The sequence below is a fragment of the Alosa sapidissima genome, chromosome 14, assembly GCF_018492685.1.
Source record: "Alosa sapidissima isolate fAloSap1 chromosome 14, fAloSap1.pri, whole genome shotgun sequence".
In the NCBI taxonomy this organism is placed as follows: domain Eukaryota; kingdom Metazoa; phylum Chordata; class Actinopteri; order Clupeiformes; family Clupeidae; genus Alosa; species Alosa sapidissima.
In genome coordinates, this window is record NC_055970.1 from 19,305,533 (window position 1) to 19,318,032 (window position 12,500).

The 12,500-nt window shown below is 46.2% G+C and overlaps 1 protein-coding gene across 5 annotated transcripts in view; it reads left to right on the forward strand.

Moving 5' to 3' along the window:
• Positions 1-12,500, forward strand: part of arhgef37 (Rho guanine nucleotide exchange factor (GEF) 37) — a 42,063-nt gene that overhangs the window by 26,617 nt on the left and 2,946 nt on the right. For 3 of the 5 annotated variants that reach the window (XM_042062080.1, XM_042062078.1, XM_042062079.1), the window contains exon 14: positions 1-420. This exon is cut by the window's left edge and continues 1,214 nt beyond it. The exons of 1 other annotated variant lie outside the window; for it this stretch is intronic. The gene's annotated coding sequence lies outside the window, so the exon portion shown is untranslated. Of the gene's footprint in view, positions 421-7,983; positions 8,001-12,500 lie in introns of those variants that run through there. One more of the 5 variants, XR_006022420.1, reaches the window with a different exon arrangement.

A 12,500-nucleotide genomic window follows, 5' to 3' on the forward strand; every position in this document is an offset into this window, starting at 1 on the left:
TGTAGCTGACATGCTTTTGATCCGTCACTGTGTCTGATGGAGCGCCATTTGTTGTGATTTCTACTGTGGTTACTTATGGTGCAGTAGGAAGGGCGATGAGCTGATTGTGGCTGATTGTAGCGTGGTTGCATTCTCTCCTTTCACCACTAGGGGGGCTAGTGCACCACATTATCACCCCTCACATCCATGTATTCTGTTGGTGTCGGTAAGATTGGTTTTACCACAGAGGCAGTATTATTGTAAACAATCAATATGCTATTTATTGGACACAAGGAATCTCAGAATGCTCATGTGATTCAGTACAGAACAAATCGCATTTTACATTTGCTTGGATTGTAGTAATTTATTTACAGTTCCCTCAGTGGATAGTCTGCACTAAGATGAATGATGATTAAATTGCTCAAGCATGAGGCTTTCATATTTTGACTCGGTTGTGTTGATTTAATGCTGGGGACCGTGTTTGTGTGTGTGTGTTTGTACAAGCGTGTGTGCGCGTGCTGCAGAGATGCTCCATAATTTATTATTCCTCTCGTGGGATGTGCGTAAAGTGTGTTGGAGCGGCCAGCTGATGCACCAGATCCAGCGCAGTCAGGTGACCAATCATTCAGAGATGCAAGGTCAACCCGCCTGCCAACGCTCTGCGCAGTGCTGGTTTCCACAATACGGGCATTTTGTTCAAATCATATTAAGGATTCTGTCACGCTGACGCGCTTGAGGCGCTGGACCAGATGAATGATTTCAACCTTTTTTATCACAAATTTTCGGACAGAAAATCAATGTTTCTGCGTTTAGCATAGGCCTATGTTGCCCTATATACAAATTGTATGGTATTTTCTATTTCCGGGTGCAGTGTGTGGATGCATCAGCCCGTGAGTGCATGTGTGAATGCCACAGTATGTGTTTGTATGACGTAGCTCAGAAGCACTATAAATAAATCCCCTAGTCCCCGTTGCGCTAAAAATAGCCCACTGTCGGCAGGAGTGCTCCTGGGCTCCCCCTGTTGGCTCAGCTTGAATTGCAAAATTGCAGGCATTTTTGCCATATTTTATCCAGTATGACCAGAGGAGGCAGACTCGCCCCTTTATTTCTCTCTTTCTCTCCTCTCTCTCTCTCTCTCTCTCTCTCTCTCTCTCTCTCTCTCTCTCTCTCTCTCTCTCTCTCTCTCTCTCTTTCTCTTTCTCTCCAAACAATCAAGACTAGGAAATTCTGTCCTCAATGTCCTCTGCTCTCTCTCTCTCCATGTGTGTGTGTGTGAAGGGGGTATTCTCTGCATTAAATATCAGATGGACAGTGCTGTTTGTTCTCTCTCCCTCTCTCTATATTATATGAAAAGCTCCAGTGCAGCGTGTGTGCCAGATTGAATTTACAGCCCATTTGCCAAGCAGTCAGCTGGGGAGAGGGAGGGGAGGTAGTGGGGGGTGCATCTGCAGCCTCCAGCCAGAGGGGCTTTTATTTCGTGGAAGAGTGTGTGAGTGTGTCGTGTTTCCTTGGAAGGTTGAACTTGCCCAGTGTGAGATTGGCAAGAAGTGAAGGGAAAGAGGGAGGGGGAGAGAGAGAGAGAGGGATGAAAACTGGTGGAAGGGGCAAACAGAGTGATTGGGTTGATAGACAAAGACGATGTTGAGTCAACGAAGAGAGAGGGAAGAAGGGATTTGAGAGAGAGAGAGGAGACGGAAAAAGAAAGCAGGAAGGAAGAAGGTTGAGGTTAGAGAGAAGGAAAAGTGGCAGTTGAGGTGAGAAAGAAAAGGTATAAAAGGTTATGGATGGAGAGAGAGGGGGATGAGGGGTGGGTTGAGAGCAGAGAGAGGGAGAGAGAGAGACAAGGAGGAAGGGATTGGGCATTAGGGAGGAAAGGAGAGAGAGAGGGAATGACCCAGAAATAGCCATGCCCTTGTGGTTCAGTCGTGCTGTATTTGGTGGCCGTTTGGCTCGAGAACCGCACCTCTTTAAGACCAGTCAGCTGACTCTGCCAACACCAAGTTTAGCCTCAACAATGGGAAACTGACCACACACACACACACTCATACACACTCACTTTCACACCCCACGGCTCATTCCGGGGGCTTAAGATATCGCTGACCTGAGCCTGTCTCGCCACACACATTTAAATACATTGGCATACACACATACACTAACCATATTCCCTCTGTCAGATAGATGTGCAACAACACACTCATCAAGGCTGATATATATAAACAGAGCTATTTCCAGACACACACACACAGTGCCAACTTATTGTATTTATTGGGGCCACATGACTGTGCGATTCACAGTTTCACAAGGAAAGAGCACTGAGGACTAAATATTGAGATTAAGCAGTGTGTGTGTGTTTAGGGTGAAATGCCAGGGCGCCTAGTTGCACGTTTGTCTGTGGGTATGTGTGTTAGGGGTGAAATATCGGGGTATTCAGCCAGCTGTGTGCATGAGTTGGGTGTCCCTGTACTACACGCTAGATGAAGCCTTGAGCCAGACACACAAACACACACACACACACACACAAACCCATTTCATAGATATGGATCACTGATATACACACATGCAAAAGCTTGAGGACATTCAACCTCCGCACAAACAAAGGCACTCAACCAAATGTAAACATGTTCGTGAAACCTCAAACGGGCACACACATACACACACACACATAATCAAGTAAGGCTGTGTACACATACACATTCGCAGACCTTCACCTGCCAGCAGCTTTCTCCCCAATGTGGGTGTGTTTGTTTGACATTAAGTGTGACCATCAGAAAGGAGAAATTTTCAGTGCGGATTGCATTTCTGTGTGTGTGTGTGAGTGAGCTTATGTGTGTGTGCGTGTGTGTATATGACCCTTCTAGATCCTTTGGTAACCAGAGGATTGTAGTCCAGAAACTGCCTCTTGTTCCCACAATGCTTAGTGCTTCCTTGAAGGCCAGTGTCTTGCCCTCCTCAGTACTGCTCCACTCACTGCGAGCAATACAAGTTGGCCTAAGTCACCAGCAAGACTATCATCTCATCTAACATTAGTATTATATTATCCAACTGTGAAGGACAATGCATATTTATAAAAAAAAGTGCAAAAAAACATTCATGTGATCCTAATGCTTATAAGGTTATTGGGTAAACATAGAATTTATTACTATATCTGGTCTGCTGCTTTTCTAGAACTGGAACTGGAGTTTGACCGAGCCATGGCTTCTTTAGCCTGAGTGGTAACCTTTGCCACACTTACATCAGTGCAACATGCACACACACACACACACACATTCACACATTCACATAAATCCTGCTGCCCTTAAACTTACTCTTCAACAGCAGCAAAAAACAGGAGTCAGCCAGAGGGAGTGTCAGAGTCACCATTAATCAGTCAGCTTCGCCTATGTGGGTGTGTGTATTTGTGTGCGTCTGCGTGTGTGTGTGTGTGTGTGTGTGTGTGTATGTGTGTGTGTGTTCACGTAGGGAGGATAGACGAATGATACACCCCCCAGGTCTATGTTATGGTTCCAGCAGCCCATCTCTGTTGCGTGTGCAAACATATGTCATGCACACACACACACTTTTTTCTTTGCTTTTCCCACAGGGGAACGATCATAACAACCCCTACCCCCCCCCCCCCCCCCCCCCCGCCCCCCTCACACACACACATATGCACACACATGCATACATACCCACACACATCAAATGACAGCAGCAGACTGTTGGTTCTCTCATTAACCGTGAAATGTCCCACCTGGATGCCACTGCTCTGTTTGTTTGAGTCTGCGTGTGTGTGTGTGCATGTGTGTGCATGTTCAAGTGTGTGTGCGTGTTGGAGAGCCATGTGAGGAGCTGGTGTTTTGAAACAGCGCTGCTACGTAACCCAGTCAGCATGCTGGTCATCCTGTAAACAGGCCTGCTCTAGAATGTCGCTGATGTAAACCTGCCAAGAATGTGTGTGTGTGTGTGTGTGTGTGTGTGTGTGTGTGCGTGGGTGTGTGTGTGTGTGTGTATCAGAGAGAGAGAGGGGAATAGGGTGTGTAAGAGCGAGCAGGAGAGACAGGTGAAGAAAGGGAGTAGGAGAGTGTGTGTGTGTGAGAGAGAGAGAGAGAGAGAGAGAGAGCAAGAGACAGAGTGAGGAATAGGGTGTGTGTGAGAACAAACAGGAGAGACAGACAGATCTAAAGAGAGAGAGAGAGCAGGAGAGTGTGTGTGAGAGAGAGAGAGAGAGAGAGCAGGAGAGTGTGTGTGTGTGAGAGAGAGAGAGAGGAAGGGACAGTGTGTGTGTGTGAGAGAGAGGAAGGGACAGTGTGTGTGTGTGAGAGAGAGAGAGAGAGCAGGATGTCTCAAATTTTTCTTCAGCTGAACAAAGAAAAAACTGAAGTAATTATATTTGGTAAAAAGGAGAAAGACTTGGAGAGAGTGGGTTGCCACTCTCCTTGACACAAAAGGGTTGAAGGCAAAGGATACTGTTAAAAATCTTGGTGTATTAATTGACAGTGATCTAAATTTCAACAGCCACATGAAGTGGCTTCCAGTAAGTCATAGAATTGACTTTAAAGCACTATTGCTTGTTTATAAATCAGTAAATGGAGCAGGACCTAAATACCTGTCAAACATGCTTCAGCAGTACACACCTTCTCGTCCTCTCAGGTCCCAGGTGAAAAACCTGCTAGTCAAACCTACAGTTAGAACTAATCATGGTGAAGCAGCTTTTAGCTGCTATGCGGCTAAGCTGTGGAACCAACTTTCGGATGACATCAAAAAGGCCCCAACTGTAGCCAGTTTTAAATCTAGACTTAAGACCAAACTGTTCTCAGATGCTTTCTGCTAACTGTGCCGAGTTACAAATTCTGAATCTGCCTTGATAATTATTCTACCTTGTCTTTTATTACTTTTTTTACTACTTTTGCCTTTGTTTTTGCTTACTAATTATTCTTTATTTTTTAATGATTTTACCTTGTGTTTTATGTTTTCTTTTTATTATGATCTTTACCTTTTAACTATTCTTTGACTATATTGCCCTTCTATGCTTTTATTTGTTATTATTGTTTGGTTTTGTTTATGTAAAGCACATTGAATGACCTCTGTGTATGAACTGCGCTATATAAATAAACTTGACTTGACTTGACTTGACAGGAGAGTGTGTGTGTGTGAGAGAGAGAGAGAGGAAGGGACAGTGTGTGTGTGCGTGTGTGTGAGAGAGCGATAGAGGGAGGGGGAGCTCACGCAACAGGGGGGAGAGAGAGAGAGAGAGAGAGAGAGAGACTTGATAGGGCCATGCTGACAGATGTATAGATAGCCTGTCAGTCTGCCCCCTCCACCACACTTCACTCTCCCATACTGTTTTGACGCAGAGGGATGGAGTGTGAGTGTGTGTGTGTGTGTGTGTGTGTGTGTGAGGGGTGTTTATGTACAGTTTGATTGCACAGGCCCCTCTGGAAACCCAATCATGTTCCGCAGAGTGCTGCAGGCCCGCCCTGATTCTTGGATCATAGTGACCGCCACCGCTACTGCCCGAGCTCACTGGGTTCATACTGCGTCTCCAACGCCACTGCTTGCACATCAGGGCAGTTTACTTCACTGGACAGAGAGAGAGAGAGAGAGCACACAGGGCTAATATAGGCTAATGAGTAACAGTTGTTTCAGCGTGCGTAGCCGCTATTGCTCAACTACTGTTCTTTTGCTGTGTGTTTGCTGTTTTCTTTGTGTTCTTTGTCTTCAGATTATAAAAAATGCCATGCCACACACAAGTAGACTGATCGGAGAGCAAATCCTAAAGGCTGTGCTTTTCTATATGCCTGTGTGTGTGTAGTGCAAGTGTTTTTGTTTGTGTGTGTGTGTGTGTGTGTGTGTGTGTGTGTGTGTGTGTGTGTGTGTGTGTGTGTGTGTTTGTTTGTTTGTTTGTGTGTATATGTGTGTATGTGCACATGCACGAGTGAACATTATGATCAATTTGTGGGGGAGTGCATTTTTGCGACACACTTTCTCCATATGCTATGTGTTAAGGCTTGTTTTAAGGCTTGTGTTAAGGCTTGTGTTAAGGCTTGTGTTTGTACTTTTTGTTAAGCTAAATATTGTGTAGGGGCTGGAGTGCTCTTGTAGTCGTTTTAATGGCATCTGAACATTGAACAACAACTAGAAGTGTTTTTGGTAGGTGTTGTCCAGTGAGCTGAATGTTGAACAGGAGCTGGGAGTGTATGATTTCACTCTTTATAACACAGAGTGTGTCTTTCAAATTTAATGGAATGCAGCGCTGCATCTTCGAGCTGCTGGGAGTGCTTCTAACATGCACTTCTATTAAGGCTGTGTGTGTGTGTGTGTGTGTGTGTATGTGTGTGTGTCTGTGTGTGACTGTGTGTGCCTACTGTGTTTGTAGGCAATGTTCTATCTTGCACAAGATTCTGATATATGAGGCGCCTGCCATGATATGACATATTGACATACACTCTACATGTAAACACACTCATAGAGCACATACTGTAGCTACTCGCACACACACACACACATATCTTGCACATGCATGCATAGTCTTGGACACATGAAAAGACGGGAGGGATAAGAATAGAAATAGAAATAGCCCCTGGCCTTGTATGGCCATGTATGCACTCCAATAAAGCATATAATTAAATTCACACACACAAACACACACACGCTAAACACATGTTAGTGTCACATACGGAGAAAAAAGGCAAGGACCCACTGCCCACCCACATATTTACAAATACACACACACACACACTCAGCTGGTCTCAGTTTAGTTCAATGTTTCCTTCAAGCAGGTTCGGCTTCCTTTATTTGGGCCCATAGGTAAGTTTGGTTTGCAGTGAAGTCATTGCAGTCGTGGGGGCAGCCGTGGCCTACTGGTTAGCACTTCGGACTTGTAACCGGAGGGTTGCCGGTTCGAACCCCGACCAGTAGGAACGGCTGAAGTGCCCTTGAGCAAGGCACCTAACCCCTCACTGCTCCCCGAGCGCCACTGTTGTAGCAGGCAGTTCACTGCGCTGGGATTAGTGTGTGCTTCACCTCACTGTGTGTTCACTGTGTGCTGAGTGTGTTTCACTAATTCACGGATTGGGATAAATGCAGAGACCAAATTTCCCTTCCGGGGATCATAAGGGTATATATACTTATTTATACTTCATACACACATGTAGAAACAGACAATTATCATGCATCATTCATCTTAACACTCACTACATTGGCAGCTAAGACCCGCATAGACGTACTTAGGGGTCCAGTCATAAACCATTAATGGCCCTATCTTACAGCAGATGCATCGAGGCGCCAGGCGCAATACAAGTGTTTTTCCTGGTTTGAGGTCAGTGCAGTTGTTAGTATTCTGCTAGACGCCTTGCACGCTCACAGGCATGTCGATGTAAAACCGAGGTGTGGTGGTCAGGCACATGATCACAAATGGCTATTTTGACGCCACTGAAAATGATAAGCCACTGACCAAGAAAAAATCGGTCTAAAGACAAATGCGCAGTATTTCACTGTAATTTCAATGGTACACTACGAGGACATCTCACTGTTTAGTGGCGAGACCTTAGCAAAGAGTCCCTGGCAACGCAATGCAAAAACTGCTGGTGTGCTTGGATGAGTAGTTGGTTGGCACCGAGACCTGAGTTCTTATTTCGTTCTCCTCATGCTCCCATGTTGTGAAAATGACAAATAAAGTATCAATCGATCAATCAATCAATCAATGTCCTTTAGGATGTCCTATCCTTATGGAGAGCCAGTTCAGGAGCAACCTATGGACAGTCCTGTTGATTAAACGTGAAGAATCCAGCCCACCAGATTATTACTCAAGTCAAACTGTTCTAGGAGCCAGCTGGTTAAAATATGAGGTCAAATTGTGTTAGAAGGAAAAGTCAGCATTTTTTCTAGATGTTTAAAAAGGTAAGTAAAGTCACAGTGGTATCCTCTACTCTGAACTCAGACAACTGCATGCTCAGTTGTCTGAGATCAGAGTTCATACCTTACTAATTCGTCAAATGTTTTCATCTTCAATAATGTGAATGACAGATGTGTGTGTGTGTGTGGGGGGGGGGGAGTGTAGTAAACATTAATGTGGAATAGTTATGGAATAGAAATACTTCCATTATTCTGGGCATTAATCAATAGTAAATATTTTTCCATGCATATCTATTTTTGAGTTTGAGAAGGTTAGTTTTTTGTATTTTTTGTTGGTTTTTTGATTGATGGCTAGCTGAATGGGGTGAACTGTGAATCACGATCGCAATGTTGTTCAGAATGTTCCGCTTGTTCCTGAAAAGAGCAGTCTTCTCTGGTTTTAAAGCCTCTTTCCTCCCTTTTCTTTTTCTCTCTTCCTTTTTTTCTCTCTTTCTTTCTTTCTGTGTTTTTCTTCCTCTCCCACCACTCCTCTATCTTTGTTTTTATTTTTCTCTCTCTCTCTCTCTTTCTCTCTCTCTCCGCCCGCAGTGCTCTGTCGTTCTGGCATGGCTCTCAGGGTCCTGAGGAGCAGTGGTCTCGGAGGATTGACACAGACAATCTTAGCACACGTGTGTGAGAAAAATAGCTCTGCTCTTCAACTCTGTGGAGAGCTGAGCTGCCAGCGGCTTTGCCTCATAACACACACACACACACACACACACACACAAGCATACTAGTCAATCCCTACTCACACCTTTTGTGAAAAGGCCGTCATTTGTCCTGCTTAACAGTTAATTTGTTTTACTTTCACACACACAGGGGTGTAGCACAAGATCCTGGGCCCTATGCATAGGCAGTCCTGATGGGCCCCCCCTCCCCCCCCAAACACACACACACACACACACACACACATATACTAACACACCCACAGTTAAGTGGTTTACTGGGACTGGCTGGCGTGGTGATAATATAAGCATGTGAGCGTTTAAGTGTGTGTGTGTGTGTGTGCATGTGTGTATGTGTGTGTTACTGGAACTGGACAGACACAGAGCGGAACAACAGTAGTCTGGCACTGCCCATTACACAAGGTTTTTACAGCTGATCATAAAGCCTTCACTTCAGGACTACCAGCAGCGAAGCCCGAACACTACATGTCTTCCCACTGTCATCATGCATGTGACTGTGTGTGTGTGTGTGTGTGTGTGTGTGTGTGTGTGTGTGTGTAGGTGTGTGTTTACATTCCACTCTGTCAGCGCAGTCTACACTCATTTAGACAAATCATCCCTGTGTTTTAAAAATGTATCTTATGCTGCCAGAGGTGTGTGTTTGTGTGTGTGTATGTGTGCGCGTGTACACACATTTGTGTTGACTGGAGCAGAGAGTGCAGAAACATAACACACAAACATTGCCATGGCGACAGAGACAGAGCCTTTGAGTGTGTGTGCGTGTGTTTGTGTGTGTGTGTGTGTGTGTGTGTGTGTGTGTGTGTGTGTGTGTGTGTGTGTGTGTGACAGAGAGAGAGCAGCAGCAGGCATCTGGAGTGAATCCTCTGATAGCAGAGCTGAGCTTTATCACATGCACAGCCCTACATGGCAAAGGCATCCCGTTCGCAAGTTGTTTGCCATGCAGCGCAGTGCATTCACAGCGTATGTGTACATGCGTGTGTGTGTGTGTGTGTGGATGAATCCTTCAGGCTGCTGATGACATTCTGGTCTGTGCTGTTTTCCTCTATCATGTTCATGCTCACACACACACACACACACACACACAGGATTTGCTCTGCTCTCTGCACCTCTATATTTTCTCTCTATCGTCCTCTCTGTCTTGGTCCCCCCTCCCTCCCCTTGTGTAGCAGCTGCGCCCATCCCCCCCTCTCCCCCTCCCCTCCCCTCCCCCACCACTCTGCCTCATCTCCTCTCTATGAAGGTCACACCAGTGGTGAGTGTGACCTTCAGAGCGGGTGCGGACAAGCGAGCGGTTGGTCCCATGATTGACATGTCATCTGTTACCGTGGCGAGGACAAGGCCGGAGTGCCTGGGGTGGGGGTCAGAGGCTATTAGGGGTCCAGGCGTCCGAGAGGTCAAGTCACGCAAAGCCAGATCACTTCCTCCCCCTGTAGCCCTGGGATCAGAAGTCACTGCTGTGGCCTGCAGGGCGGGAGAGGAGAGGACTGGACTGGGGGGATGTGGCTCAGATGTGGGTCTGATCTGGCCCACTGGATCCACAATCAGCTGCCTTATCTATCCATGGATGAGCCTGTAAGCCAGGTCTGCTGAGGTGTGGTGTGTGTGGGTCTGAGAGAGAGGGCTCTTGGATAAGTGTGTGTGTGTGTGTGTGTGTGTGTGTGTGTGTGTGTGTGTGTGTGTGTGTGTGTGTGTGTGTGTTTGTTGGGGGGGCAGGCAAGCGGTGGCGTGGGGGGGGGGGATGTCAGAAACACCTGTTTTCTTCACACTGGTAATCCACACACACACATACACATCGCTCCGTGCAAATGAAGGGATTTGGTGCTCCTAATCCGGGCAGTTATGTGTGTGTGTGTGTGTGTGTGTGTGTGTGTATGGATGTGGAGAAAGCGGCTCTGGCTGTTAAGTCAGTGTTGTGTTGAACACACACACACACACGCACACATACACACACACACACACACACACACACAGGGGTTGATTGTTTTGCCCGGGCCCCGCTGCACTTGGCGTGTACACACTGCCCACACACTTACTGTTGACACCATCAACAAAAGCTTGTTGTAGATCATGAAAGACGAGGAACCAAAACAAAAACAGGGGCGGCGCTCATAACAGCGTCAGCATCACCTGCTCCCCAGAGGTCACGAGACGCCCCTTCACATCACCGCCGTCTCTCACAGCTAACGCATTAAACACCAACACACACAAACACACACAAACGCTCAAAATGGACTCAGGTTCCTATAGGCAGAATGGGGCCAAATTCCTTTCAGGCTGCTGTTCTTTAACCCCATAAGTGTGTTTGTTAGGATAATTGTGGGCAGGTGTCGTTGGCCACTGAGTGACCTGCATAAGCCATTGTGAGCCCCTTAGCATACACATACTGCTATTTGTGATTTTCCGTGACTCCGCTAACCCCACCCCACCCCTGTAGTTGCCATGACACCCTGCTTTCAATTAGGGTTATTGCTGTCACTGTCTGGGAGGATCCCGTCCCTGCCCCCTCTGCAGAGTACTACTATAGGTGGCCACTAGGGGGAGTTATGGGTTGTTTTTCTCCCTGTAAACTTTGGTGTGTGTGTGTGTGTGTGTGTGTGTGTGTGTGTGTGTGTGTGTGTGTGTGTGTGTGTGTGTTAGGGGGATGCTCATCAATCCACATAATACCTCAATTTGTGACAAGCTGTTAACATTCTTTCTCTTCCAATAAGGCACTAATAAATGCTTTGATATCTTTCTCTCTCTCTCACACACACACACACACCTCTCTTTCGCTCTGTTTTTTGCACACACACACACACACACACACACACACAAACATACACTCAAACACACATACTGACACATTGTTCAAGCCCTATGGGTTTCCAGGGCTGCCCTTTGTCCATGTGAAAGAGGTTTTTAAATTAACCACTCATTTCTCAGTGGAGGATGAAATGGGAAAATTCAGCTGATATCGTCTTTTGTGTGTGTGTGTGTGTGTGTGTGTGTGTGTGTGTGTGTCTGTCTGTGGGTGCGCTATAAAAAGAATGCCTTTAGGCCGGCGACATAACAGCTTAAGACATCAAATCACTCTGACCTATCATGTCTTGTTACTGCTGTCATTTCAAAGGGACATGCAGCAGAGAGAGAGGGGGGGGGGGATGACATAGTAGAGGATCATGTGATGTAAATATACATTTTGTATTTTCTGACACACTGATAATTTTGTATTTCCGTTTTTTTTTTTTTTAAATAAAAGCGTGTTTTATTCACATTCATTCTTTTTAAATACATGCAGAACAGATATCAGGATAGAGAAACCGATGGGCTGAGCGATTGACAGGAGGCACAAGAGTGTTGGCCATGTGGTGTGTGTGTGTGTGCGTTTTTGTGTGAGTGTGTGTGTGTGTGAGTGTGTATGTGTGTGTGTGTGTGTGTGTGCCACTGCCATGGTGCGATCACAGCGTCCCTCCGCTCTGTGCCCAGGGCTCCGTTAATCCCAGCATCCTCTAGGATGGCAGCCCTGCCTCCCGACCACCCGGCCCTCATCACTTTCATCACACAAGTCTGGGATAGTCTCCAGATTACACACGCACACACACGCACACACACAACACACACACACACATTGGCAGGTATGAAATCAGTTGGGTGGTAGTGGGGTCTTCGTTGTTGAGGCAGTGGGGGAGTGCAACAAAGCCACCATTAAGAGACCTAAGCCTGATTTGATTACATCATGATAGGCTTCAATCATGGGAAACACGCACACAGACTTAGCCTCCTGCTTCTCCCTCATGCTGGGGTCGAAACACAACACAACACAACACAGTCAACGCAGGGAGATTTTACTCATTCACCCACGGACACACACACATACTCATACAGACACCCATACACACATATAGATATTCATACACACAGAGACATGTGATAGAGTCAGCCACTTGTCAAAAGTTAAAATTTACTCTCGTTTTTTTTTTCTTT